Source organism: Medicago truncatula, chromosome 3 (assembly GCF_003473485.1).
Source record: "Medicago truncatula cultivar Jemalong A17 chromosome 3, MtrunA17r5.0-ANR, whole genome shotgun sequence".
NCBI classification, from domain to species: Eukaryota; Viridiplantae; Streptophyta; class Magnoliopsida; order Fabales; family Fabaceae; genus Medicago; species Medicago truncatula.
In genome coordinates, this window is record NC_053044.1 from 22,797,561 (window position 1) to 22,824,466 (window position 26,906).

The 26,906-nt window shown below is 30.7% G+C and overlaps 3 long non-coding RNA genes across 3 annotated transcripts; all 3 read left to right on the forward strand.

Annotated features, from left to right (window-relative positions):
* The first annotated feature begins 3,098 nt into the window (after positions 1 to 3,098).
* LOC120579675 (uncharacterized) lies at positions 3,099 to 3,821 on the forward strand. Its single transcript, XR_005645422.1, has 2 exons — positions 3,099 to 3,198; positions 3,302 to 3,821. It is a non-coding gene; the product is annotated as an uncharacterized lncRNA (long non-coding RNA).
* Positions 3,822 to 15,176: 11,355 nt separating this feature from the next.
* LOC120579691 (uncharacterized) lies at positions 15,177 to 16,035 on the forward strand. The gene is made up of 2 exons (XR_005645437.1): positions 15,177 to 15,343; positions 15,583 to 16,035. It is a non-coding gene; the product is annotated as an uncharacterized lncRNA (long non-coding RNA).
* Positions 16,036 to 25,397: 9,362 nt separating this feature from the next.
* On the forward strand, positions 25,398 to 26,369 carry LOC120579320 (uncharacterized). Its single transcript, XR_005645115.1, has 2 exons — positions 25,398 to 25,514; positions 25,831 to 26,369. It is a non-coding gene; the product is annotated as an uncharacterized lncRNA (long non-coding RNA).
* Positions 26,370 to 26,906: the final 537 nt, after the last annotated feature.

Consider the following 26,906-nt stretch of genomic DNA (forward strand, 5'->3'; position numbering starts at 1 on the left):
TTCCTATTTAATTGTCGTTTTAGTATTTTAATGGTACGATTTGTCAATTATACCCTTTGTCAATTGCTCTTGTCTTTTTCAATAAAACTAATTAATGTTATATATTTAGAAAACAAAAGTTTGTTTTTTTTAAAACAAAGTTTGTTTCTTGTCATGAAGAGTTAAATTTTTTTAAATAAAATGAGTAGTAATTGTTAAAATTTACAAATGTTTGTTACAAGAGAAAGATAACATATTGAATTTATTGGAAATAGAAATTGTGAAAAAAATAGGAATTTATTGTTGGATTAAAATGAGGGTGTCTATACTATTCTATACTATATATAAAGAAAATAGGGAATTTTGGGAGAATTTTGGGCTGACCTTTTATTTTTTCAATTGTACCCTTAAACAAATTTTCCAATAATAATGTTATATTGTTGGTGTTATTAAAAAATATAAGAGTTTTTATTATATTTGTCAATTTTATTGTTGTCATTGAAAATGATAAATCTGGTTTATTGAGTTTGTTACATTTGAAACTAAAAAATATCAATACTTATATAACTCTAATCTATATAAAAAAAATATATAAGAAATCGTTTGAAATTTACACGTGAATTTCTATAAAATATATTGATAATATACCCGTCGCTAGTAATAATAAGAAAAGGTGCAAGGATACATTTCATTAATTTGGTGTTAATATTCTAAAACGACACTTAAAAAGGAACGGTTGGAGTACTTTCTAACTTCCGTTATTAGTTTTTCATTATGAGGTGAAATTTTCATTATTTGTTTTATTTTTTTACAAAAATAAACGATATTATTCATACTAGCGAAAAGACGGGTACTCAAGTGTCCGTCTTTTTATTGTGCTAACATTTGAAAACTATGAACAGTGTTTTTTTTATTTTATGAAATTTTGATTTTGATTAAAACTAAAAGGCTTAATACATGCTTTGGTCCCTTAACTTATTTTCAGATTTCATTTTGGTCCCCTAACTATAAAATGTCTCAATTTGGTCCGTTATGTCTCAAAAGAGGTAACGACAGAAGACATAAGGGACCAAATTGAGACACTTTATAGTTAAGGGACCAAAATGAAATCCGAAAATAAGTTAAGGGACCAAAGCATGTATTAAGCCAAACTAAAAAAATATAAATGTTTGTTGCTTTCAAGTTATAAAAAATCAAACCAATCATGATTATCTATTTCAACGACACGAACAATAATACAATATCACAAAAAATATAATCTAAATTCTTTTAATGTGACACCAACAACAATTTTATTATAGAAAAAAATTGTTGAAGTGTATAATTCGGATGATGAAAAAGTAAGTATAAATATACTCATCTAGTTTGTTTGTTACACTTTTAAAATGATACCACACACACAAATATATATATATATATATATATATATATATATATATATATATATTCATATCGTATTTGTTACATTTTTTTAATATTTAAATTTATTTTTATCTATTTTTTATATTTATTATTTGTATTGAAAACTGAGGTATTTTTGAAAAGAGAAAAAACAACTCAAAAGAGTCAAATGATGTTATTTTCTTTATATATAGTATTGAATAGTATAGATATCAATTAATTATCTATTCTTCTTTTTTAAGGAATTAACTCTGACTTTTTAAGAAAAAGCATAAATATGCTACCTGCCACTTATCTTCTTGTAGTAATGTTATTGTCACTTTTCCATACGTAAAGTAAACTGCATGAATAATGGTGTAATACCATGCATTGATAGATAAATGATACTTTTTCTACATGTAAGTCTAAAATTTGCTTCTTCCTTTCTCCCACCTTCTTTCTCTAACGTTTGAGTAGTCGTCTAGCAGACGAGTGTTTGTATATTTATTTATATTTTTTTGAATGAAAAAGGGGCTAAGCCCATTCTATATTTAAATTTTGATATAAATAAATGATTTTTTTTCTTTCTAAAAATGAATAACAAGTTACTTAGCATTCCCTTAAAAAACAGTTACTTAACAAATAATAATTAATACGATTTAATTCTAATATTCATATATCTACATTTGGATCTTCTCCAAAAAAAAAAAAAAATATACACGTGGATTTTATTTTCTTTTAACCATGATTGGTGGTGGTGAATACTAACTGCAAATAATGGTTGAGAGAGAGGAGGAGCAGTTGTTTTTCATTTCTTAAATTATTTTAAAATTATTTTAAAATAAAACAATGACATGTCATGTTTTAATTTGTTGTTTGTAAGAATGATATGTTAGGTTCGTTCCTATACAAGAATTTCTCTTTAACGGTGTATTTATATTAATACCGTTGAAAAAAAAAGTTAAATATATTTTAGTCTGTATATAACTACAGATTTTTCAAGTTATTAGTTCCTATTAAATTTCAAACATTTTAAATCCTACGCCTGTTTTTGTAAAGGTAGAACAATAAACGCTTGTTTTCGTAAAAGGTACCAACTGAAAACTAATATAACTTTTTTTCATAAATAGTTTATTGGCTAGAAATTCACTCTTAAGATTGATTAAGTGAAGAATCATTGGTTTGAATCCCGTCCTCTGCATATATAATGCAATGTCCGTATCAAATGAACTACTACATCTATAAAGATAAAATACTTTTTCGTAAAATTCTTAACATATGTTATAAGAACGTATGTTAGCATGATCCAAAAGCAATCGATAGAAAGTTAACTTATGCATAAGATATCCAAGCGTACCATATATTCTCCTTTTCTATCTAATTCTTCTTAATTTATTTCTCAATATTCTTAATCCTAGCATTCATATTTAACTAGTTGTGATTTTATGACATTTTACAAATATCAAGACAACCAATAAAGTTAGTTTAATTTGATACAATAAAAAAATAAATATAGAATCATTTTCATTATCTCATGCTATATCACTCTTTGCAACATATAAATAAGGGCATTATTGCAAAATAATAATTAATATTATATTAAACTTGAAAAACGACAAACAAATAAAAAGAATGATTTTTACAAATACGATAATTAAAAAGAAGCAAAGGTAAAATCATATCATGAGTACTATATAATGAAGTTGAAGTTTGCTATGCATATTGCGAGAACAAAAAATAATAGAGTCTTAAGATAAAATTTTCACAAAAAAATGGCAAAACACATTTCCCAGTACTTTCTCTTGGGAATTTTATTCATTGCATTGGTTCTAACTTCAGGTAAGAAACATATGAACTTTCAACCTTAAGTTCTATTTCTTTTTCTTGCACTTCGGCTTTATAAATATGCGTTTTGAATATGTGAATTTTATTTTTGTGGCAGGATCAACACCAGGTTTGTTTTTCTGCAGTTCTCCTTCGTTTTGTGATAGCCCTCCTAATTGCGACGCAAGGTGTCGCACAGCGGGGTATCAAAGTGGAGTATGTACTGACATTCCGGGAAATTCTTGTTGCTGTGTGTAATGAAATAAATTACATTATTATAAATATTTATATCTATATATGTTTAACTATAGATGGCATGAACTAAATAAGAAACATTTTCCTCCAAAGCTTTTATTTATATATGTTTGAAGTATATATATCAAGTATGTATACATTGTGATTCTTGGCAGAAGAATAAATGGAGAACTTGAAAGTATGTGGCCAAGCTCAATATGAAATAAAGAAAGAGGATAGACTCGTGCAACTTAAACACAGAATAATGTGTTGGACCAATAATGTGTTTTCGTCTTGTATCAATGAGCATTTTCCTTTTAATAATATATCATGAAATAATATATCTGTATGTGTATGTGTAAATCAGTTGATAACCAATGAAGAGTTATTATTTTGCAACATCACTACATTTTAGTTACAATATTTAAATAGGTAAAAACCTTCGTGGTCTTTTAACTTTGATCTATTTTTCAGATTGGTTTTAAAGTTTTTTTTCTTTGCCATATTTGTTTATTAAGTTTCAAAAACTTGAACGTTTTGATCATTCAGTTTAACGAAAAACTCTTATATGGACAAAATCACAAATGATAAATATTTGGATACATTTATATAATTTGAAAAAAATTAAATTAAAAATAATTAAATCACATCAATCAACATCATTTAATTTTATTTTCGTTTAACTTTTACTCCTATACAAGAAAGTCCTTGTGCCAATTAGATGTTGATGCTTGCATAGTGTTGTTGCGTAGCAACTCCAATGCAACAAATTATATTTTTTTTAAATAAAATATAATTTAAATCAACTTTTTTTTGAAGGAAATTTCAATCAAAGGCCTTCACTTATATTCGGGAGATTCACGCCATCACAAGTGCGGTAAAACGATGGCGCCAATTTCTTTTAGGCACCTTTTTCATTATTCAAACGGATCATAAAAGCTTCAAGGAACTCCTTACTCAGGTTGTGCAAACTCCTTATTTGGTGAAGTTGTCAAGTTTCACATATGCGATACAATACCGCCCTGGCACTTCTCTCATGCTCATTGGAGCCTTCTACAACCAATATTCTCAGTCTTTCGGTTCCTAAGCTGACATTTCTCGAGGACTTCAAAAGAGAATTAGCAACGGATGTTGTGTTTGTTTCTTTTTGCAATCATCTCATTCATGACCCCGTAAGCTCTTCCTAGATTCATTTTGCAAGATGGTGTCTTGTTGCACAAGGGTAAAATTTAGGTGAGCCCTTTATCTCAGTTTCGCACGCTTCTCATTCGTGAATATCATGAAACACCCACTAGGGGTCACGCTGGTTTCGTAAAGACCCTTCAGAGCCTTGCTACAAATCTCTTTTGGAAAATATGAAGCCTAAAGTCCAACAGTTCATCTGCTAGTGCACTGTTTGCTTCTGTTGAGTTTTATATTGTGTTGACTGCATTATGTTAAAACAATAAATTCTAGCAAGATGTTGGATCATATGTCCTAGACATGTAAATACGACATCATGTACCAGGTGAAGTACTTTGTTTCGCTTTCTTGGAAGATTTGACTTTTACGTGAGATCTCTGAGGATTTGATTGAAGATATGATTCACGTGACTTGTGCTCCAAAAGACGTGTGTTTCTAGAAGTTGCATATGTCGGTTTGTGCTTTGTCATATTTTCTAAGTTAAATGTCCTAAACATTTAAGGAAATAATATCTACGCTCCTAGAAAATTGTGGAGACCATATATATGTTTTGGTCTGCTGATTGTAGCCCGATTGAAGATCAAACCCATGCATTCTCTGGCTATATAAAGGAATACTCAAACGTATTGAAAGTGATCGAAGCCATCATTTTAAAAGAGTATCATTTTAGGATTTTGAGTCTTTGCTAAGCCTTGTGCTTTATTTTTTATACCTCTCTATGTGCCGCCATTGATTATCAAAGCACATATATGGTTTGTTTGAGTTGAGTTGTATTTGGGTTGAAGCCACAATTAAGAATATAGTCTTATTAGGGTTTTGGTCTACACTTTGTTATTTCTGAGCCACTCTTGTATCACCTTGACACATTGAGTTGAATTGTTAGTTTAGTTGTATTTGTGAACCGCTCTAAAGCTTTTAAGCAAGAGTAGGTTTTGTTTATTGTAGTGTGTCTCCTTTTGATTGTAATCAATGAAATCACAGGTTGTGTGATTGAGAGGAAGTGAGATGGGATCTAATATCTAGGAGAGTCTTCGATAGAAATATCACGGGTAGTGATTCGGTGAGAAGGTAGTGAACCGGGGGTTGTTCACATAGGACTTCGAACTAATACTATTATAGTGGATTTTCTTCCTGGCTTGGATTCCCCTAGATGTAGGTGACATTGCACTGAACTGGGTTAACAAATATCATGTGTTATTTCCTTCTTGTACTTTACTTTAAAGTTATTTATTGTTTACATTGTTAAGTATTTGTTGTTAAGTGTCATGGATATTGTATTCAACATTCTTGGTGTCCTGGACATCTTATAGGATATTTGTTCCCTACGTGCCAGAATTTCAGCTTACAGACAAAGTATTCGACACAAAGGCATGCAGAATTGTTGCTATTATGAAATACAGTAGAATAGTAAAACTGAATTCTCATTACTAGAATTATTGTTACAGAAGGTATATATACATATATTGAAGTAACAGGATAAGGTAATGTAAGTGTATTCTAGAGAATAACTAACTACTTCAGGTTACAGCTAAGCTAGAATACTATGTAATATCTGCTGTGTACTCTTCATTATGCAATAGCCCCCCAGAAGATGGAGGTTGGTAAATGTTTATCAATCCCATCTTGGACAAAAGAATGTTGAATGGTTTAGGAAGCAAACCTTTAGTGAAAAAATCTGTTACTTGATCTTGAGAGGAAACTGGGAGCAATTTGAGGATGCCTGCTTGAACCTTTTCTCTGACTATATGGCAATCAATTTCCAAATGTTTGGTGCGTTCATGAAAGACCGGATTAGCAGCTATATGGAGGGCACTCTGATTATCACAGTAAAGAACAGGTAGTTTAGGACAAGCAATGTAGATGTCCTGAAGCAGGTATAGAATCCATTGGAGTTCACATGTGGCAGATGCTAAAGCCCTATACTCAGCTTCAGATGAAGACCTAGATACAGTGATTTGTTTCTTTGTTCTCCATGAAATAACAGAATTGCCTAAGAAAAAACACTGGTCAGAAATAGATCTTCTGGTGTCAAGATAACCTGCCCAATCTACATCAGAAAACCCTTGTAAATTGATAGAAGAATTTCTGGGAAAAAACAAACCTCTGCCTGGACACCCTTTGAGGTACCTAAGAACCCTTAAAGCAGCTGTATGATGTGCTTGTGTAGGTTGAGATAAAAACTGGCTAAGTTGTTGTGTTATGAAAGTGATATCAGGCCTAGTTGTATTGAGGTAAAGTAACCTGCCTACTAGTCTTCTATAGGATGGTATATCAGCATATGAAGGACTAGAATCGTGATGAAGCTTAGTAGAAGAATCAGAGGGAGTAGAAACAGGTTTGGAATCTATAGTGCCTGAATCTGCAAGTAAATCAAGGCAGTATTTTCTTTGACATAAAGAAATTCCAAGCTTGGAGTGAGCAACTTCAATACCAAGAAAATATTTAAGCTGACCTAAGTCTTTGATTTTAAATGAAGCATCCAAAACAGACTTGATGTGAGTAAACTCGGTAAGGGAATCACCAACTATTATAATATCATCCACATATACTAAAAGAATAGTGAATGAAAAAGATGTCTTCTTGACAAAGAGGGAATGATCAGAAGAAGCCTGAATATAGTGATGATGAGAAAGCACATATGTTAATTTTTCATACCACTTCCTACTAGCTTGTTTCAAGCCATAAAGAGATTTTTGGAGCTTGCAAACTTGATTGGGTTTATTAGATTTGATGCCAGGAGGGAGGAGCATATAAACATCTTCTTGTAAATCTCCATGAAGGAAAGCATTGTTTACATCAAGTTGATGTAAATGCCAATTGTGTATAGAAGAGAGAGCAATGACAAGCCTAATTGTAGTAAGTTTAGCAACAGGAGAGTAAGTATCAAAATAATCAAGTCCCTCAATCTGATTGTAACCCTTTGCAACTAATCTGGCTTTGTATCTTTCAATGGAACCATCAACATGATATTTAACTTTATAAATCCATCTACATCCAATGGGTTTGATATTGGATGGTAAATCAACAAGTTTCCAGGTACCAGTTTTCTCAAGAGCTTGCAGTTCAACTTGCATGGCTTGTTTCCAAAAATCATGCTTGCTTGCTTCAGCATATGATTTTGGCTCAGTGGTGGTGTGAAGAGACAGAACAAATGAAGAGTAATTGTTAGATAAGTTGTGATGTGAAATGTAATTATTTATAGGATATGGGGAAGTATGAATATTCTTACAAACATAATCTTGTAAGTAAGAAGGAGTAGTGGTTTGTCTGATGGAAGTTCTGGAAGCAGGGGAAACAACAGGTATGGGAGGTGGTGGGGGAGGGTTAAGAGGAGGTGAAGGAGGTAAAATGTCATCTATTATGGTAGGTGAATTAATAGGAGTAGGTTGATTGGAAACATCATAAACATGGGATGAGGAGAAGTATTCCCAATCAGGAGTGGTAGAGAGAGATGTATGAGGGTATGGAAGAAAAGTTTCATGAAAAGTGACATGTCGGGAGACAAATATCTCTCTAGATTGAATATCATATAGAGTAAAACCTTTAAAACCTGATTTGTAACCTAAGAAAATAGATTTACGAGCTCTAAGTTGCAATTTTGTTCTGTGAGATTGAAGAGTAGAAGCATAACACAAGCAACCAAACACTTTAAACAAATTGAGAGCAGGTAACTGGTGATGCAAGACAAAATAAGGTGACTGGTTATGAAGAATAGGAGTAGGAACTCTGTTGATTAGGAACACAACATGAAGAATAGCATATGACCAAAAAGAAGGTGGGAGTTTGGATTGAAATAATAAAGCTCTACCTACATTGAGAATGTGTTGGTGTTTCCTTTCTACTCTACCATTTTGTTGGGGAGTTTCAACACAAGATTTTTGATGAATTATTCCATGTGAAGCATAAAAGGTGGAAAGTATAAACTCAGGTCCATTATCAGTTCTAATGAACTTAGGGGTAATGTGGAATTGTGTTTGAATCATAGTGATGAAATTGATGACATGTGTAGAAACTTCTGCTTTGGATTTAAGTAAAATCACCCAAAGAAATCTGCTATGATCATCTACAATAGTAAGAAAGTATCTGTGACCATGTACAGATGCAATAGATAATGGACCCCAAATATCAAGATGAAGTAATTCAAAATTGGTAGAAGCATGAGAAATACTTGAATTGAAAGGTAAATGTTTATGTTTAGCAAAATGACACAAATCACAAGCATCTTTATTATTGCTATTGATAATGTTGGGATACAAGAGAGACATAGAATGAAGTCTTTGATGAGACAGATGGCCAAGTCTAAAGTGCCATAAAGCATTGGAAGGAATGCTAATACTAGAATTACAGGAAATAGCTGCAACAACATTACACGATTTATTGGAAACACTACTAAAGACAGAATTTGAAGAGCAGGAAGATGGAGTGCATTTGTATAAGCCATCCATTTGCTTAGCCAAACCAATCATCTTCAAAGACATTGTGTCCTGTATGATGCAATGAGCAGAAGTGAAGTGTAAAGAGTATGACAATGATTCACACAACTTAGCAACAGAAATGAGATTATGAGTAAAAGCTGGTGAATATAAAACATGACTGAGATAAAAATTGGAAGTGAAAGAGACAGTACCAGCATATTGAACAAGAACACAAGTTTTGTTTGGTAAGGAAACATAAACAGGTGGAATTCTATAGAATGAACTAAAAAAAGAGAGATTGCATGAAATATGTTCATTAGCCCCTGAGTCAAGTAACCAATAAGAGGGTTTAGGTATTATACCTGCTGAAGATGACTCGGGTGCAGAGATGGTAGTGGATATCAAGGGGTTAGCTGAAATGTGATTAGAAGAAGCTTGGGAGGATGGTGATGCAGGAACAACCAAGTTTGCTTGTTGTAACAATGATGCAAGTTGAACCAATTGTTCTTGAGAAAAACCAGCATTGGAACTTGTAGATGAACCTTGACCAATAGAGGAGGAGGTACCAGCATCAACATCCTCATAAGTAACAGCATTAACTCTAGGTTGAGCTTTGTTAACATTTGGATAACCATGCTTCAAATAACAAAAATCCACAGTGTGATTAGTTCTGTTACAGAAAGTGCATAATCTAGTAGGTTTAGGTTGTGATGGATTCTTGCCACTACCTTGAAATTTTCTGGCATCAGAAGCATTGATTTGAATAGAGGAATCATCAGATATGCTCAAAGAGGAAAGAGAAGCATTATTGCTCTCTTCTTGAACAACCAGTGAATACACTTTGTTCAATGAAGGAAGAGGATCAAGAAGTAACACTTGTGTCCTTACAATGGAAAATTGATCATTGAGACCTGTGAGAAACTGCATAATCTGGTCCTCATTTCTATGAGTTTTAGCAACCCTTGAAGCTTCACAACGACAAGGATGAATGCATGAACAATTAGGGATAGGTCTGTGAGAAGCTAACTCTTCCCAAAGAGCCTTCATTTCAGTAAAATAGTCTAACACAGACTTAGAACCTTGCTTGAGGTTGTTAATGGTGGAACGAAGATTGGCAATGCGAATGCGATTAACTTTAGAAAATCTTTCTTGCAAATCATGCCAAACTTCAAAAGCAGTATCATAGAATACGATAGTTTGAGCAATTGAATCAGAAACGGAATTAATAAGCCAAGATTGTACCAAATGGTTGCATCGTTCCCAAGCCGAGCGATTCAAATCATCAACATCCGGAATTGGAATAGCACCATTGATAAACCCTAATTTGTTCTTCGTTCCCAATGAACGTTGAACCGTTCGATTCCATGCAATATAATTAGAACCAGTAAGCTTAGGAGTAATAGAAAGTGAATTAGGATCTTTACTTGGATGAACAAAGAAAACTGATTCAGTATCAGGAGAATTGTTTCGAGGAGCCATGAAAATGGTGAAAAATTGCGAAAAAGATGAAGAAATTCAAGGAATCAAAAAAAAAAAAAAAAAGAGAGGATTGAAATCACAGTAAAGAACTATTGAATCAATCACAACAAGAAGAAAGAACGAGAAGAAAATTGAGATTGAATATGAATTCAATCGAACCAGAAAAACAGAGTTCAAAATGCAGAAGAAAGGATCTAGCACCATGAATCAAGCAGAGAAACGATCAACGAAGGTGATCGGAGAAGAAAGCACAGCGGAGAAAAACGGTTAGAGGCCGTTGAGGATCGTAACTACCTTTCCCCCATGGGAGAAGGCGCATGATACCATATTATGAAATACAGTAGAATAGTAAAACTGAATTCTCATTACTAGAATTATTGTTATAGAAGGTATATATACATATATTGAAGTAACAGGATAAGGTAATGTAAGTGTATTCTAGAGAATAACTAACTACTTCAGGTTACAGCTAAGCTAGAATACTATGTAATATCTGCTGTGTACTCTTCATTATGCAATAGTTGCAACCCCTCCCTCTCCCGACGAACATTTGGGAGGATGTGTCCATGGATTTTATCACTGGTCTACCTCCTTTGCATGGATACACTATTGTCCTCGTGATTGTGGACCATTTATTTAAAGGTATTCATTTGGGGTCCCTCCCTATTGGCTACTATGCTTATAAAGTTGTTGAGCTTTTCGTCTCCATTTTTTGCCGCCACCATGGGGGTCCCTAAGAGTATTGTATTTGTTCATGATCCGGTCTTTATCAAACGCTTTGGGTCCGATTTATTCATGTTCAGTGGCACACTTCACCAGATGAGTACATATTATCATCCCCAAACCGATAGCCAAACAGAGGTTATGAACCGGGCTGTGGAACAATACTTCCGAGCTTTTGTTCACGACAAACCTTCTCATTGGTTCAAGTTCCTTCCTTGGGTCGAGTTCCACTACAACACCTCTGCCTTTGCTACTTCAGGTCTCTCCTCCTTCTATTCTTGCGTATTTACCTAGCCAGTGTGATATCGAGGCATTTGACTCTTTGCTGTCATCTCGTGCTGCTATTCTAGTAAAAACCTCTCAAAAGCTCAAATTCGTATGAAGGAAATAACAGAATATGCAGGAATATAGACTTTCTTCAGTTTCTGGTTCTATGTACCATAAGGTATCTAAACACTATTATGGTCCTTATCTCATTTCGGAGCGTATAGGTCATGTGGCTTACAAGTTGGCTCTTCCTCCTCACTCTCGGATTCATGATGTGTTCCATTGCTCGCTTCTGAAGCCACATGAAGGTCTTCCTCCATGACAGATTAATAAGCTTCCTTTTTATTCCATTGATCACCACCTCATTGTGACTCCACTTACAGTTCTGCAGTTTCAGAATCGTATGCTTACTGGAATTTTGGTTCGTGTTCGTTTTGCATTAATTCAATGGGAAGGGCTTGCTCCCGATGACACCTCTTGGGAAAACTAGGATGAGTTGTGAAAGGCTTGCATTAAAAAAATAGTATTCTGCAAAAATAATAATATAGTATTTAATAAAATTCCAAGTTCAGATTATTTAAAATTTGGTCAATAAAATAACTTACAAACGAAGTATAAGTTAACTGTATTTCTAAAGTTTATTACCACATATATTTTAGGCTTAAATATGGAAACGGTCTCTGCAAATATCTGACGTTTTGATTTTAGTCGCTATAAAAATATTTTTTTTGTTTTAGTCCCTGTAAAAATAGAATTTATTTTCTTTCAAGTATACATATCATGAGGCTCCCAACACAAGAAGAACGGGGAAAACACAAATACAGTTATCGTATATATACGAATGAACATGATCAGACCAAGAAGGCACAAACTTAGACAAGTGATCTTCATTGCATTTAGGAGGAAATGGTCCATTTTATCTGTAAAGGTTCTTGTAATTCAATATTAACTTACAGTTAAAAATAAAGTATTTGCTTGATACAACTTACAGTTATTTCTTCTAAAACAAAAGCTAACATTAATTTCTCAAACGTATAGGTATAATTTTTAAACGAATATCTAAAGATCAGATGGAGAGGCACTTGGATTTTAAATAACGGTCGTGTATAGGATTTCGCGATTTTGGTTGTTACTATTGAATTATGGACTCGTCGTGGTGTAAATTAATTACAATATTGCACAACTCTCAAATAACTTATATTAGAGATAGATTTTAAGTTCTAAATTAGAGAAGATAATATTATGTAACTTATATTCAGATTTGTACTAAAAACATGATTTTTTATATCCACCTCAATTGAAAAATAACCAGATTCTCAGTCTATTGTCTTGAATAACGTTTTGTTGTGGTCATAACAATGTTTTCGGTTCTGGAAAGCAAAACATGGGGAGAGAGAATCCAATTAGTTAATGCATAGATAAAGATCCTAGGGTGGTAATTGATTCGTCAAATCTCGTACATGTATACTGTCGTACCATAAAGCATTTTTCAAGAAATATATACCACTTAAAACATTACCTCATTTACAATATGATTAAAGATCATCTACACATTCAATTTCTTAGGCTTTTTTTTTTCCCAAGAGTGTTTGTATGTACAATTTAGATGAGATGATAGATTGTGGCCAATCCTAACATTATCGATATCCTTCTAAACTTCGTCGATTTTCTTAAGGACTTATTTACGAGCGAGAATAAGATCAAAAAAGTGTGTCAACATTCCAAAACATGTCCATAATTTTTTTTTTGTCAAGTAGCCTAGTGGCTAGAGCTCTCACAATTTAATTATGGAGAAGTGGAGTGTCCGGGGTTCGAACCCCGGCTCCTACATATAATATGCAATATACTTATCAACTGAGCTAAGCTCAAGGGGATAACATATCCATAATTTTACTATTCAATTTTAAATTTGCTTACATCATCAAACTTTTATAAGATAAATTTAATTTTGTCTTCGAACTATAGCTATTATTTTCGTTTCTTTTTAATTATTGTTTGAATGATATTTACGATATCTATAAACCAATAAACTTTCTACTAAAGAAATAAAATAAACCAATCAATTTTGTTACTTTTGATGAAATGATTTTTATTTTTCTTATAATGCCCATAATTATTTGAGTAAATTATTCATCCTTTCCTTCAATAATAATAATATTACAACACTCTCCCTTATACAAAACTAGCGAAAAGACGGACACGTAACGTTTGAAAATTATGAACGGTGTATTTTTATGAAATTTTGATTTTGATTAAAACTAAAAATATAAATATTTGTTGCTTTTCAGGTTATAACTTATAACAAAGCAAACTAACCATGATTATCTATTTCAATGACACCAACAATATAACAAAAAATATAATCTAATTTTTTTTTTAATGACACCATCAACAATCTTAATTATATCCTTTCAAAAAAACAATCTTTATTATATAAAAAGTTGTTTAAGGGAATAATTGAGATAAAGAAAAAGTAAGTATAAATATACACATCTAGTTTGTTACACTTTTTAAATGATAAAGGAAAAAAAACAAATATATATATATATATATATATTCATATCCTGTTTGTTATATTTTTTTTAATATTTAAATTTATTCTTATTTATTTTTTTACATGTGTTATTTGTATTGAAATTAAATGCATTTTTGGAAAGAGAAAAATCCAACTCAAAAGAGTTGAAAGAGATTGTTTTCTTTATAGCATAGATGCTCTCTTTAAAGAAGTTAAATAATATATTTTTATCCGAATTTATATTGTTCCATTAACTTTCTTTTAACCATAATAAAGATTTTTTTGTTTATTTATCAAAATGCCATTTTTTTTACAAATCATATGTAGGTTTTCTTGTCCATCAAAGGAGTAGTAATTCCTTGCCCAAAATCTTCAAAGTAGGTCTATGTATAACCCACTCATCATTTCAAAGTTCCAACAGAAATACAACAACAATAGCAAAATGCATTATCTTTTCAACACATCTTGTTAAAAATTAAGAGAATATATAATCATCGAATACGAAGATGGCTGACAGAATGAACTCTTTACAATGAGAATAGGAAAATGAATAATATGACAATGAAAGAAAAATTGAAGGAAGGTTAATGGATAAATATAATTTCGGATGAAAAATATATAATTCAACATCTTTGCAGGAAGAGTCGTGTATATTTTAAAAGATAAGGAGAAAGAGTTGTAATATCATCATCTTCGAATAAAGAGGGAGTAATTTACTCATAATTTATCGACTCATTTCACACATTTATCTCTACAATACATATTCAATTTTATTTTTTTTACCAAAGCAACAATTAATACTACTTTGAAATTTGAAAACAAAAGTAAAATGAAACAACAAATTTTCTAAAAAATTGACACTTACTCTCACCTCTTCTTTTTTAAGGAATTAACTGACTTTTTAAGAAAGAAAATAAATATGCTATCTGTCACTTTTTTTCTTGAGATTATAGTTGAGATGTTTAACAAGAAAAGGGAAAATGGTGCACTTGACATTATTGTCACTTTTCCATAAGTAAAATAGAATGCATTATAGATAGATGATACTTCTTCTACATGTAAGTCAAAAACTTGCTTCTTCCTTTCTCCAACCTTCTTTCTCTAACTTTTGGGAATTCTTAGCATTCCCTTAATAAAAAGTTACTTAACAAATAAGATAATTAAAAAGAAGCAAAGGTAAAATCATATCATGAGTACTATATAATGAAGTTGAAGTTTGCTATACATATTGCGAGAACAAACAATAATAGAGTTCTTGGATAAAAAATTCACAAAAAAATGGCAGGACACATTTCCCAATATTTTCTCTTAGGAATTTTATGCATTGCGTTGGTTCTAGCTTCAGGTAAGAAACATTTCTTTTTCTTTTTCTTGCAGCTTAAGTTCTATTTCTTTCTCTTGCACTTCTGTTTTTGTAAAAAAAATTAGGAAAATATTTGCTTAATTAGTTCAATTGTTTATTATATTTGATCCGAAAAAATTGATATAATCTTTTACATTGTTGTAATGTAGTTAACACTATATAAATATAAATCTATAGCTTAAATATGCGTTTTAAATATGTGAATTTTATTTTTGTGGCAGGATCAAAAATACCAAGTTTGAGTGAATGCGTTGTTCCTACGCCTTGTGTTAACCCTAATAGTTGCAACGCAGAGTGCAGCACATCGGGGTATCAAAGAGGAGTATGCCTTTACTTTCCTCCTCAGCATTCATGGTTATGTTGTTGTGTGTAATGAAATAAATTACATTATTATAAATAAGAAACATCTTCCTCCAAAGCTTTTATTTATATATGTTTGAAGAATATATATCAAGTATTGGCATAAGAATAAGTGGAGAACTTGAAAGTATGTGGCCAAGCTCAATGTGAAATAAAGAAAGAGATAGACTTGTGCAACTTAAACACAGAATAATGTTTTGGATCAATAATGTGTTTTCGTCTTGTATGAATGATATATCTTGAAATAATATCTTTGTATGTGTATGTGTAAATCAGTTGAAAACCAATGAAGAGTTATTTATTATTTTGCAACATCACTATATTTTAGTTACAGTATTTAAATAGGTAAAAACCTTCGAGGTCTTTTAACTTTGATTTATTTTTCAGATTGGTTTTAAAGTTTTTTTTCTTTGACATATTTGTTTTTTTAAGTTTAAAAAACTTGAACGTCTGAATTATTTTATCTAATGAGAAACTCTTATATGAACACAATCACAAATGATAAATATTTAGATACACTCATATCAATTGAAAAAATTAAATCAAAAATAATTAAATCACATATATCAACATCATTTAATTTAATTTTCTTTTAACTTTTACTTTTGATGTAAATGTGTCTAAATATTTATCATTTAAAGTTGTTTCTATAGAAGAATTTCTCTCTGTTTAATTAACTCCTATACAAGAAACTCCTTGTGCCTATTAGATGTTGATGCTTGCATAGCTTTCTTGTGTGGCAACTCCGATGCAACAAATTATATTTTTTGATTTTTTTATAAATAAAATATAATTTCAATCAACTTTTATTAAATTATAAATCTCAAATTAGAGTTCATGCATGTCAAAGGCTTTCAATTATATTCGGGAGATTCACGCCATCACCAGTGCGGTAAAACGATGGCGCCCATTTCTTTTAGGCAACTTTTTCATCATACAAACGGATCATAAACGCTTGAAGGAACTACTTACTCAAGTTGAGCAAACTCCAAAACAACAGTATTACTTGGTAAATAAAGTTGTTAAGTTTCACATATGAGATAAGTAACACCCTAAAACCCCAAAATATATTTTCTAAAATAAAATACAAACAATATTAAATCATACAAGGGTGTCACACATCGTCTTTAATTCAAAAATACTTCATTTAAATTTTAAACGTCGCAACGGAATAATTTTCAAAAATATCAAAGAAATATTCACATTTTTAATTCCACATCAAAACTGAATTCAAAAGAATCCTAAAACCTAATCTAAAATAAAATAAATCCCCAATCCCTAGTGTCACAGATCAGAGCATCGACTTGATAAAACTTCCAAAAGCGATAAACAAAAAGGAGAAGGCTCCAACGCCATCCTCCGAGTCTCACTGCTACTAATATCTTCTTCCTGCAAATCTACAACACAAGTGTGCAGGTGCCCAACCTGCCACTAGAGGGTGAGAATATATTCAACATAAGAAATGCATAAACACATGTATAGATCCAAGACAAAAAAATACATCATTTACATTTAGGCATGTATACATCATAGACAGATAATATTCACATTTAAATATAAACCTTCATTTAATAAAAATCAATAGGCATCAATCAACATCTTATATAACATACAAGTATCATCACCATCTAAGTATATCAAGTACACATTTAGAAAAAAATACAGATCATTCACACATAATCAAATAGAAGCAAATTATTGAATATCCCATCTTTAAATAGTTATACATTTTTAAATATCACATCTTTTAATTACACATCTTCAAAATAGACTTGCAGTTATGTATGCAATGTCCCTACATCTTGTAATTAAAACATGTGTATTATAATGGACAAATAATTTGGTACATTGCATACATAACTATTCTTCTATTTGGTAATTCTTCTACAAATATTAGTTTATTAATAATAATATTAATAAACTAATATTAAAAATTGGGGTGTTACAAGATACAATACTGCCCTGACACATCTAACATTGTGGCTGATGCTCTCTCACGCTGATTGGAGCCAAAAACAGCCAACATTCTCAGTCTTTCGGTTCCTAACAGGCATTCAATAGGCATTCAATTTTCAACAGGAAATATGGGTCAAATCAATAGGCATTCAATTTTGAACGTCATCTGGTTTGCTACTCTTTGGGAAATATGGGAGGAAAGAAATAACAGGATTTTCAACAATAAAGATTGCTCGATTTTTGCATCTAGTGGATAAAATTAAGTTACTAACCTACTCGTGGTGTAAGGAAAAATTTGTTCAATTTTCCCTCAATTATCATGGTTGGTGGCTTAGTCCCCTAGCAATGTTGGACTATGGCTAGCTGTGGTTTCTTTCGTTTTTTTTTGTTTTCTCTTTTGTTGCTTTCATTTTCTAGTTTTGTAAATATTGTTTCAGACATGTTGTTTTTTCCTTGGCACATCTTGTGTTAGGAAGGACTCTTTGTTGTCGTAATATATAATTCCATTTTAGTCTCTTTAAAAAAAAGAGATAGATCTGAAGTTCTAAACTAGAGAAATAGACTAAAGAAGATAACATTATGTAACTTATGTTCAAATTTGTACTAAAAATATGATTTTTATCCACCTCAATTGAAAAATAACCGGATTCTCAGTTTATTGTCATAAATGACGTTTTGTTGTGGTCATAGTTTTATCGCATTTTTAACAACGTTTCGTAGTGATTTTTTTCGCTCTATAAAAATGGGAAAAAAGCAATTGTAGAGCACGTTTGGCAATCTATGGGCTTGTGCCCCACATATGTATACACACTATATACATATATTATTTATCTATAACATTTACTCAAAAAAAAAGTTGATTAGAGCTTATGAAAAAAAATATTCACTGCATCTCTCAACATCAATATTTTTTACCTTCGTTTCATTTTTTTTAATAATTAATATATAATATTAATGTAACGTAATATTATGGAAAAACTTAAAGGTTTTGAATCAAGAGGGATTATCAATCTTTCTATTAAAATTACAAAAATAAAATTTGTTTTTTATTTGTCATTTTAATTTTTAAATGTGTCTTCAGTTAAGTTAATCCTTATATATATTTTTCAATAATACTATACAATTAGTAACAAAAGAAACATTTGAAAATGTGTTCATAGTTTTGATAAAATTCAAATATTTTAGTGATAACACATCACACATTTAGAGACTAAAATGATCACTCCAAATTGATATCGGTCTCTAAATTATTATTGTACTTTGGTGTCTAAATTGTTTAAGGTAGCCCTGCTTCAAAATTAAAATAAGGTTTCCAAATTACTTAAGATGACCTTGCTACAAATTTATATATATTGTGCCCCAACTATTCAAAGTTTTTGGCTACGCCACTAAGAAAAAGATACCGACGACTAACCATACCTTTTGTCGCGGCCTTTTTCTCAGTAACGGACATTTTTAAAACCTTGGATATTACCCAAACCTTGTAATATTTTCATATAGACAGAGAAGAGAAGAGCAGGTGATACCACTCATTAATACATAAAACTCATCCACATCGGTCATCTACCCGGTGCCTTATTATCTCTTTTCCACATATACAACACCATATCCATGCACTTGATGAAAAATTCCTTAACCATTAATACGATAAGAAAATTGAGAATTTTTTGCTTTTAAATGGTTATATATTCAAAAACAATTTCATAAATAATGTGTCTATTTGTTTTGCTAATAGCAATTACCAAATGGCATTATAACAATTTCATGATAAAAAACTTACAAAAAAACATTCATACTTTTCTTATACGGTATCTAATATGAATACAAGAAATATATACTACTTAAAGCATTACTTCATTTACAATGAAGATCATCTACACATTCATTTTCTTAGGCTTTCCCAAAAGTGTTTGTAGTTGTACCATTTAGATTAGATGATAGATTCTGACCAATCCTAACGTTATCTCTATCCTTCTAAAAATATATACTATAATTTTCTATGCTTCAAAAGAAAATATGTCTATAATTTTACTACTCAATTTTAAATTCGCTTACATCCTCCAACTTTTATAAGGTAGATTGACTTTGGTCTTCAAACTATACCTACTACTTTCGTTTCTTTTAAATTGTTGTTTTAATGTTATTTACACACATATAAATAAACCAATCAATTGGCTACTTTTGATGAAATTATTTTTATTTTACTTACAATGCCCATAATCATGTATGAGTAAATTACTCGTCCATTCCTTCAATGATAATAACATTACAACTCTCTCTCTTCATGTTTCAAAATATACAAAATGCATCCTTTAAAGAAGTTGAATAATATATTTTGATCTGAATTTATATTGTCCCGTTAACTTTCTTTTAACCATAATGAACAGTTTTATATTTGATCAAAATGTCATTTTTTGTACAATTCATATGTAGGTTTTCTTGTCCATCAAAGGAGTAGTGTAATTCCTTACCCAAAAACATCAAAGTAGGTCCCTATATAATCCACTATCATTTCAAAGTTCCAACATAAACACAACAACAATAGCAAAATACACTATCTTTTCAACACAACTTGTTAAAAATTAACAGAATATATAAACATCGAATGCGAAGATGGCCGACAGAATGAACTCTTTTTTTTTTTTTTTTTGAAAGAGACAGAATGAACTCTTGACAATGGGAATAGGAAGATTGAAGATATGATAATGAAAAAAATTGAAGGAAGGCTAATGGAAAAATATAATTTCGTACAAAAAAAATATAGGGTTAAAGGTGCTTTACCCCTGTAATATAGGTCATTTCCAGTTTTCCTACCCGTAAAATATTCTTTTTTATTTACCTCCCGTAAAATATTTGTTTTTTGGAATACCCCTTAATAGGTCATAAAAAAACGAATTTTCTTTTTTTTTCAGAATTTTTTCGTTTTTTTATGACCTATTAGGGGAGGAAAATCGAAAATGACTTATATTACAGGGGGTAAAGCACCATTAACCCAAAAATATATAATTTAACATATTTGAAGGAAAAGTTGTGTATGTTTTGAAATATGAGAAAGAGTTGTAATATCATCATCTTTAAAATGAGGAGAAAGAGTTGTAATATCATCATCTTTAAAGAGAGAGGGAGTAATTTACTCATTTTTATCAACTTTTCTTGGTGGTGTCCGGGGTTCAAATCCTGAACTTTGCATATATTATATATTGTCCTTACCAACTGAGCTAAGTTTACGGGAACACTCATTTTTATCAACTCATTTCATACATTTCCCTCTACAATACATAGTTAGGAATTTATTAACAAAGCAACAATTAATACTACTTTAATAATTGAAAACAACAAGTTAAATCGAACAACAAATTTTCTAAAAAAACGACACTTACATAAGAAGGAAGGGCGACTAAATTAGATCTTATTTTAAAAGTCTCGAAGACTCTCTTAATTTCAAGTAATAACTTAGACTTTCTTTATAAAAAAAGAAAAAAGAAGAAGCACTAACTTCGACCTTTATTTGTTATATTCCATAGGAGATATTTATCAAATAACATCACTTTATATTCATATCTCTTATGGCATTTAAGATGCAGTTAAAGATTGTTTACAAGTAGCACAAAAGTAAGCTATATGGTAGAGCTTTTAGGAAAAACATTGTTAAAGACTTGTCTTTGAATAGAGTGGTCACAAGATATTTTTAAATGAACAAACAAACACCTTTGAACCAAAAGAAATCAACGATTAATATTTAATGTCAAACTTTCGTTTGACACTTGATGTCAACAAATAAGTACCCAGAAAATATCAAAGCAGAAACAATAAAACATAAATCAAAACACCCAATCAACGACTAGGAAAACAAAACAACAAACTCCCACAATAGAGCCCAACCCCAAGTGGAGGAGGATCAAGCCCTACTATTCCAAGAGCATAGACACGAAAACTAGGAAAACAACAAACACCAGACCTTGCTCAAAGGCACCAAAAACACATAAGTTAGACGTACTATCGGTCCCTAAAAGAAGCGGTTCCGCTATCCACTCATAGTGAGAACAACATGACCAAGTTGTCTCCTGAAAAACCAACGCTAGGAAGTGAACTAGATTTTATCAACCAATAGCTCTACCTTTAGTGTAATGTCAAAGAACGACACTTCATTGCGAGCAGATCAGATAGATCACACAGTTGTATGCCATATAAACAAAAAAAAAAAACATTACTAAACTTAATTCTCCCATAAGCTGCAAATAAGCCTAAAAAAGACTTATTAACTCCTCATGAGGACAAACTCCCAGCCTAACCATCTCAAAATCGGATGCCAAACTTTACACGTGACCTACAAGTAACAAACATACGACTAACCAATTGTAGAACCTCCCGGCAACACTTAGTGGGATAAAGTTTGATTGTTGTTGTTAAAGTTGTTGTTGTAATGTTTGAACCTTTAAACGATGCCTACATTACTATTTTTATCTACTTTAACTATATTTAAACGGTAGAGGTTTAATTATTTTGAAAGTCTCATTATTTCTCTTCAATAAAAAAGTCAACTCACTATTTAAACCAGACGAAGCATGCATATATAACCGAGAACCAACTCATTTAATCAATACACGTAATTTTCAACTCAAGTTCAATTCATATGATGTGTAAAACAAGTTCAACCGCTTGGTTGTCAAGTCAAATCTCAAACTCTATTTAAGTTGACTTAGTTCATTGTCAACTCTAATCCCAAGTTATATATGAGTAGCATCATTGATTAGTTTTTGAAGGAAGTATTCATTGTCAACTCTAACCCAAAAGTAGAATAGCTTGCTTGATCCAACTCCTATGACCGAAGAAAAAAAGGATTAATTAAGAGGATATATTTATTACTTTCTAACTTTCATTATTAGTTTTTCATTCTGAGGTGACATTTTGACTATTAGTTTTATTTTCTTACAAAAATAAACGATATAAATTCTTATATCAATTAATTAACTCTTACTTCATTAGTTTTTTGTTTGAAGGAATTAACTTTTACCTTTTAAGAAAGAAAATAAATATGCCACCTGTCACTTATTTTCTTGACATTATAGTTGAGACGTTTAACAAGAAAAGGGAAAACGGTTCACTTGTGTTTTCTATACGTAAAATAAACTGCATGATAGCATGCATTGATAGATAAATGATACTTCTTCTACATGTAAGTTAAAAATTTGCTTCTTCCTTTCTCCCACCTTCTTTCTCTAACTTTTGAGTAGTCGTGTAGCAGACGAGTGTTTATATATATATATATATATATATATATATATATATATATATATATATATATATATATATATATATTATATTTTGAATAAAAGAGGGCCAAAGCCCCATTCTATATTTAATTTTTGATGCAGATAAATGATTTCTTTTTTTCTAAAAAAGAATAATAAGTTACTTAGCATTCCCTTAAAAAAATTACTTAACAAATAATAATTAAGGTTAAATATGTTTCTGATCCCTATAAAATTGAGACCTTCTAAGTTTAATCATTACTTAATTTTAATAGATATTTTAGTCCTTATAAAAAAATTATGCACTCGGTATTAGTACCTACTCAATTCAAATTTGTTTAATTATGTTTAAACTCTTATGTTTTTTAACATTCTTTTGCAAACATGTTAAGAACATTACTAAAAGTTCCTCCACAAAAAATTATCGCAAAATTTAATTTCTACATCCAGATTTTTGTTACTTTTATCTTGAACTTTTGTCATTTTAAAACATTCATATTTAATTAATTTCGTGTTAAAAAATTCTAAATTTTAGCAAATGAACCTTTCATATAGTGTTCTAAACGTGCCTAAAAAAGATCGATGAAAATTTTAAGAGTTTAAGTATAATTTAAGAAACTTTGTTTCAGCAGTGACTAAAATTATAAGTAAATTTTTGTTGTAGGGACTAAAAAAGCTATTAAATTTAAGTGAAGATTAAACTTAGAAATTTCCAATTTTATATGGACCAAAAACATATTTAATCATAATAATTAATACGATTTATTTCTAATATTCATATATCTACTCTTGGATCTTCTCTAAAAATATACACGTGGACCAATTTATGCAATTATTGAACGGTGTATATATATATATATATATATATATATATTAATACCGTTGAAAAAAAATTAAATATATTTTTTAGTCTGTAGATAATTACAGATCTTTCAAGTTAGTTCCTACTCCCACCATTCCAAATTGTATGTCACTATAGAAAAAATATTTGTCCTAAATTGTATATCACTTTACAATACCAATAAAACATTAATGTTACTTTTCCTATTATAACCTTAACTATTTATTACTCTCTCTTCTTTCAAGTCTTTTATTTATTTTTTCCATATTATTTATTAAGGACAATTTTGTAAAACAACTCATAACATCTCTTTTCCACACAATATTAATTACATTTTTTAATATGTGTGAAATGTCCAATACGTCATACAATTTGGGACGGATGGAGTATTAAATTTCAAACATTTTAAATCCTATGCCCGTTTTTGTAAAGGTAGAACAAGAAACGCTTGTTTTCGTAAATGGTACGAACCAAAAACGAATATAACTTTTTTTTCTCATAAATAGTTTAGTGGCTATAAATTCAATTTTAAGGTGATTAAATGGAGAATTTGTGGTTTGAACCCCATCATCTGCATATATGATGTAATATTCATACCAATTGAACTACACTTACGAAGATAAAACAATTTTTCGTAAAATCCTTACCATATGTAATAAGAATGTATGTTTTTTTTTTTTTGGTACAAGAATGTATGTTAGCATGACCCACAAACAATTGATAGAAAAGTTAACTAATGCATCACATATCAAAGCGTACCGTACATTCTCATTTTCTATCTAATTCTTCTCAGTTTTATTTCTAAAAATTCTTAATCCTACCATTCATATTTTTTTGAGAGAGACATGCTTATAGCATTTCATTAATAATAAGAGATTAAATACAATCGGATATATCGAAATAAATGCTGGGACTAGCTAAAAACGTCGCTTCTCTTGCAAGAGTATGAGCAACCGCGTTGCCTTGTCACCTAACAAACTCCACCCTAGAGTTAGAAAATAAATTACTGAAAAGCGAACGACAAGAAAAAATGATACAGCCAAATTCGGATAAGTTGTTCCGGCTAAAGAGGAAAGCATCAGCTGTCAACTTCGAGTCTGTTTCGAAATCCACATTATCAAACTGCATGTCATTCAACCATTGTACAACAGAGTGTAATCCTAAGGCTTCAGCTACATCCACCGACACAGTACAAAGATATGTAAAAGCTTTAGCAATAACAAACGTACCTTCTGCATCCCAAACACAAATACCGATACATGTACGATTGGCGTGAGAAGAAAACGCTGCTTCAATATTACATTTATATCGGCCTACTCCAGGAGGCTGCCATGTAATTCGGTGTTGGTGACATTTTACAAATATCAAGACAACCAATAAAGTTTAATTAGTTTAATTTGATACAATAAAAAAAAAATAGAATCATTTTCATTATCTCATGCTATATCACTATTTGCAACATATAAATAAGGGCATTATTGACAAAATAATAATTAATATTATATTAAACTTTAAAAACGACAAAAAAATAAAAACAATGAATTTTACAAATACGATAATTAAAAAGAAGCAAAGGTAAAATCATGTCGTGGGGTACTATATAATGAAGTTGAAGTTTGTTATGCATATTGCGAGAACAAACAATAATAGAGTTCTAAGATAAAATTTTAACAAAAAATGGCAAAACACATTTCGCAATATTTTCTCTTGGGAATTTTATGCATTGTGTTGGTTCTAGCTTTGGGTAAGAAACATATGAACTTTGAACCTCAAGTTTATATTTCATCTAACATACATTAACAAAATATTGATATTATTTTCTTATATCTTTTTCTAGTATTTGGTATTTGTAACTTTTTTTTAGGAAAATATTTGCTTAGTTCAATTGTATATTATATTTGATCCATAAATTTTTTTTTGTTGATATAATTTCGTAATCGTTTACAATGTTGTTAACATTATATAAATATAAATTTATATCTTTTTTTTTAGGGGAAATATAGTATAAATCTATTGCTTAAAATGTAAGTTTTGAATTTGTGAATTTGATTTTTGTGCAGGACCAACACCAGTTTTGAGTCAGTGCATTTGGCCTGGGATGTGTCTTGGCCCTGCTATTTGCGACGCAAGGTGCAAGTTTCTGCTACGTCCAGGAGGACGATGCCTTGGATTTGTTTGTTGTTGTACGTAATGAAATAAATTACATTATTATAAATATTTATATCTATTTTACTAAATAAGAAACATCTTCCTCCAAAGCTTTTATTTATATATGTTTGAAGCATATATATCAAGTATGGGTATAAGAATAAGTGAAGAACTTGAAAGTAGTGTGGCCAAGCTCAATGTGAAAGAAAGTAAGAAAGAGCATATAATAGTGTGCTGGACCAATAAAAAAAGATGCTAGCAAGGTCTTGAATTTATAGTAGTGGAAACAAAACGGAGTACGTGTGAAAAAACACAAATTAGATTTGGTGTATTTTCGTCTTGTACCACCGAGCATTTCCATTAAGTAATATCTATGTACTAAATGTGTGAATTAGCTCATAACCAATGAATAGCTACTATTTTGCAACATCACTATACTTAAGTTACAATATTTGATCTATTTTTCAGATTAATTAGTTTTAAAGTTTTTTTTTTTTTTGTCATATTAGGTTTTAAGTCTCAAAATCTTGCACGTCTTGATCATTTTCTGTTTAACTACGTTAGAAGAAAGTACTTGTGCCTGTTATATGTTGATGTGTGCATAACGTTTTGTTGGATCATGAGGGAAGTCTGAAGGACCACCTATATTTATGCAAGAGCAATCACACAACTGAGAGCGACAATGCATTTTTATCTCACACTTGCAATTGTACCGCTGTTGTTGTCTGCGCACTCAACAGAATCCGTCGTCTAAACACTCTTTCAAGAAAACTTTCAACACAAGAATCCAGTCGCACCCCTCGTCAAACCTCAGCTTGGATACCATTGTTGGGTCACGAGGGGTACCACTCACATATAAAGAAGAGCAACCACACAAGTGAGAGACACCACAATTTCATCCAAAAATCATAAGACAATAGATTTATGAGTCTTTTCACTTATAAAGTTATCAACCTCCAATTTTTTAACTCATGTGAGACTTATAAAC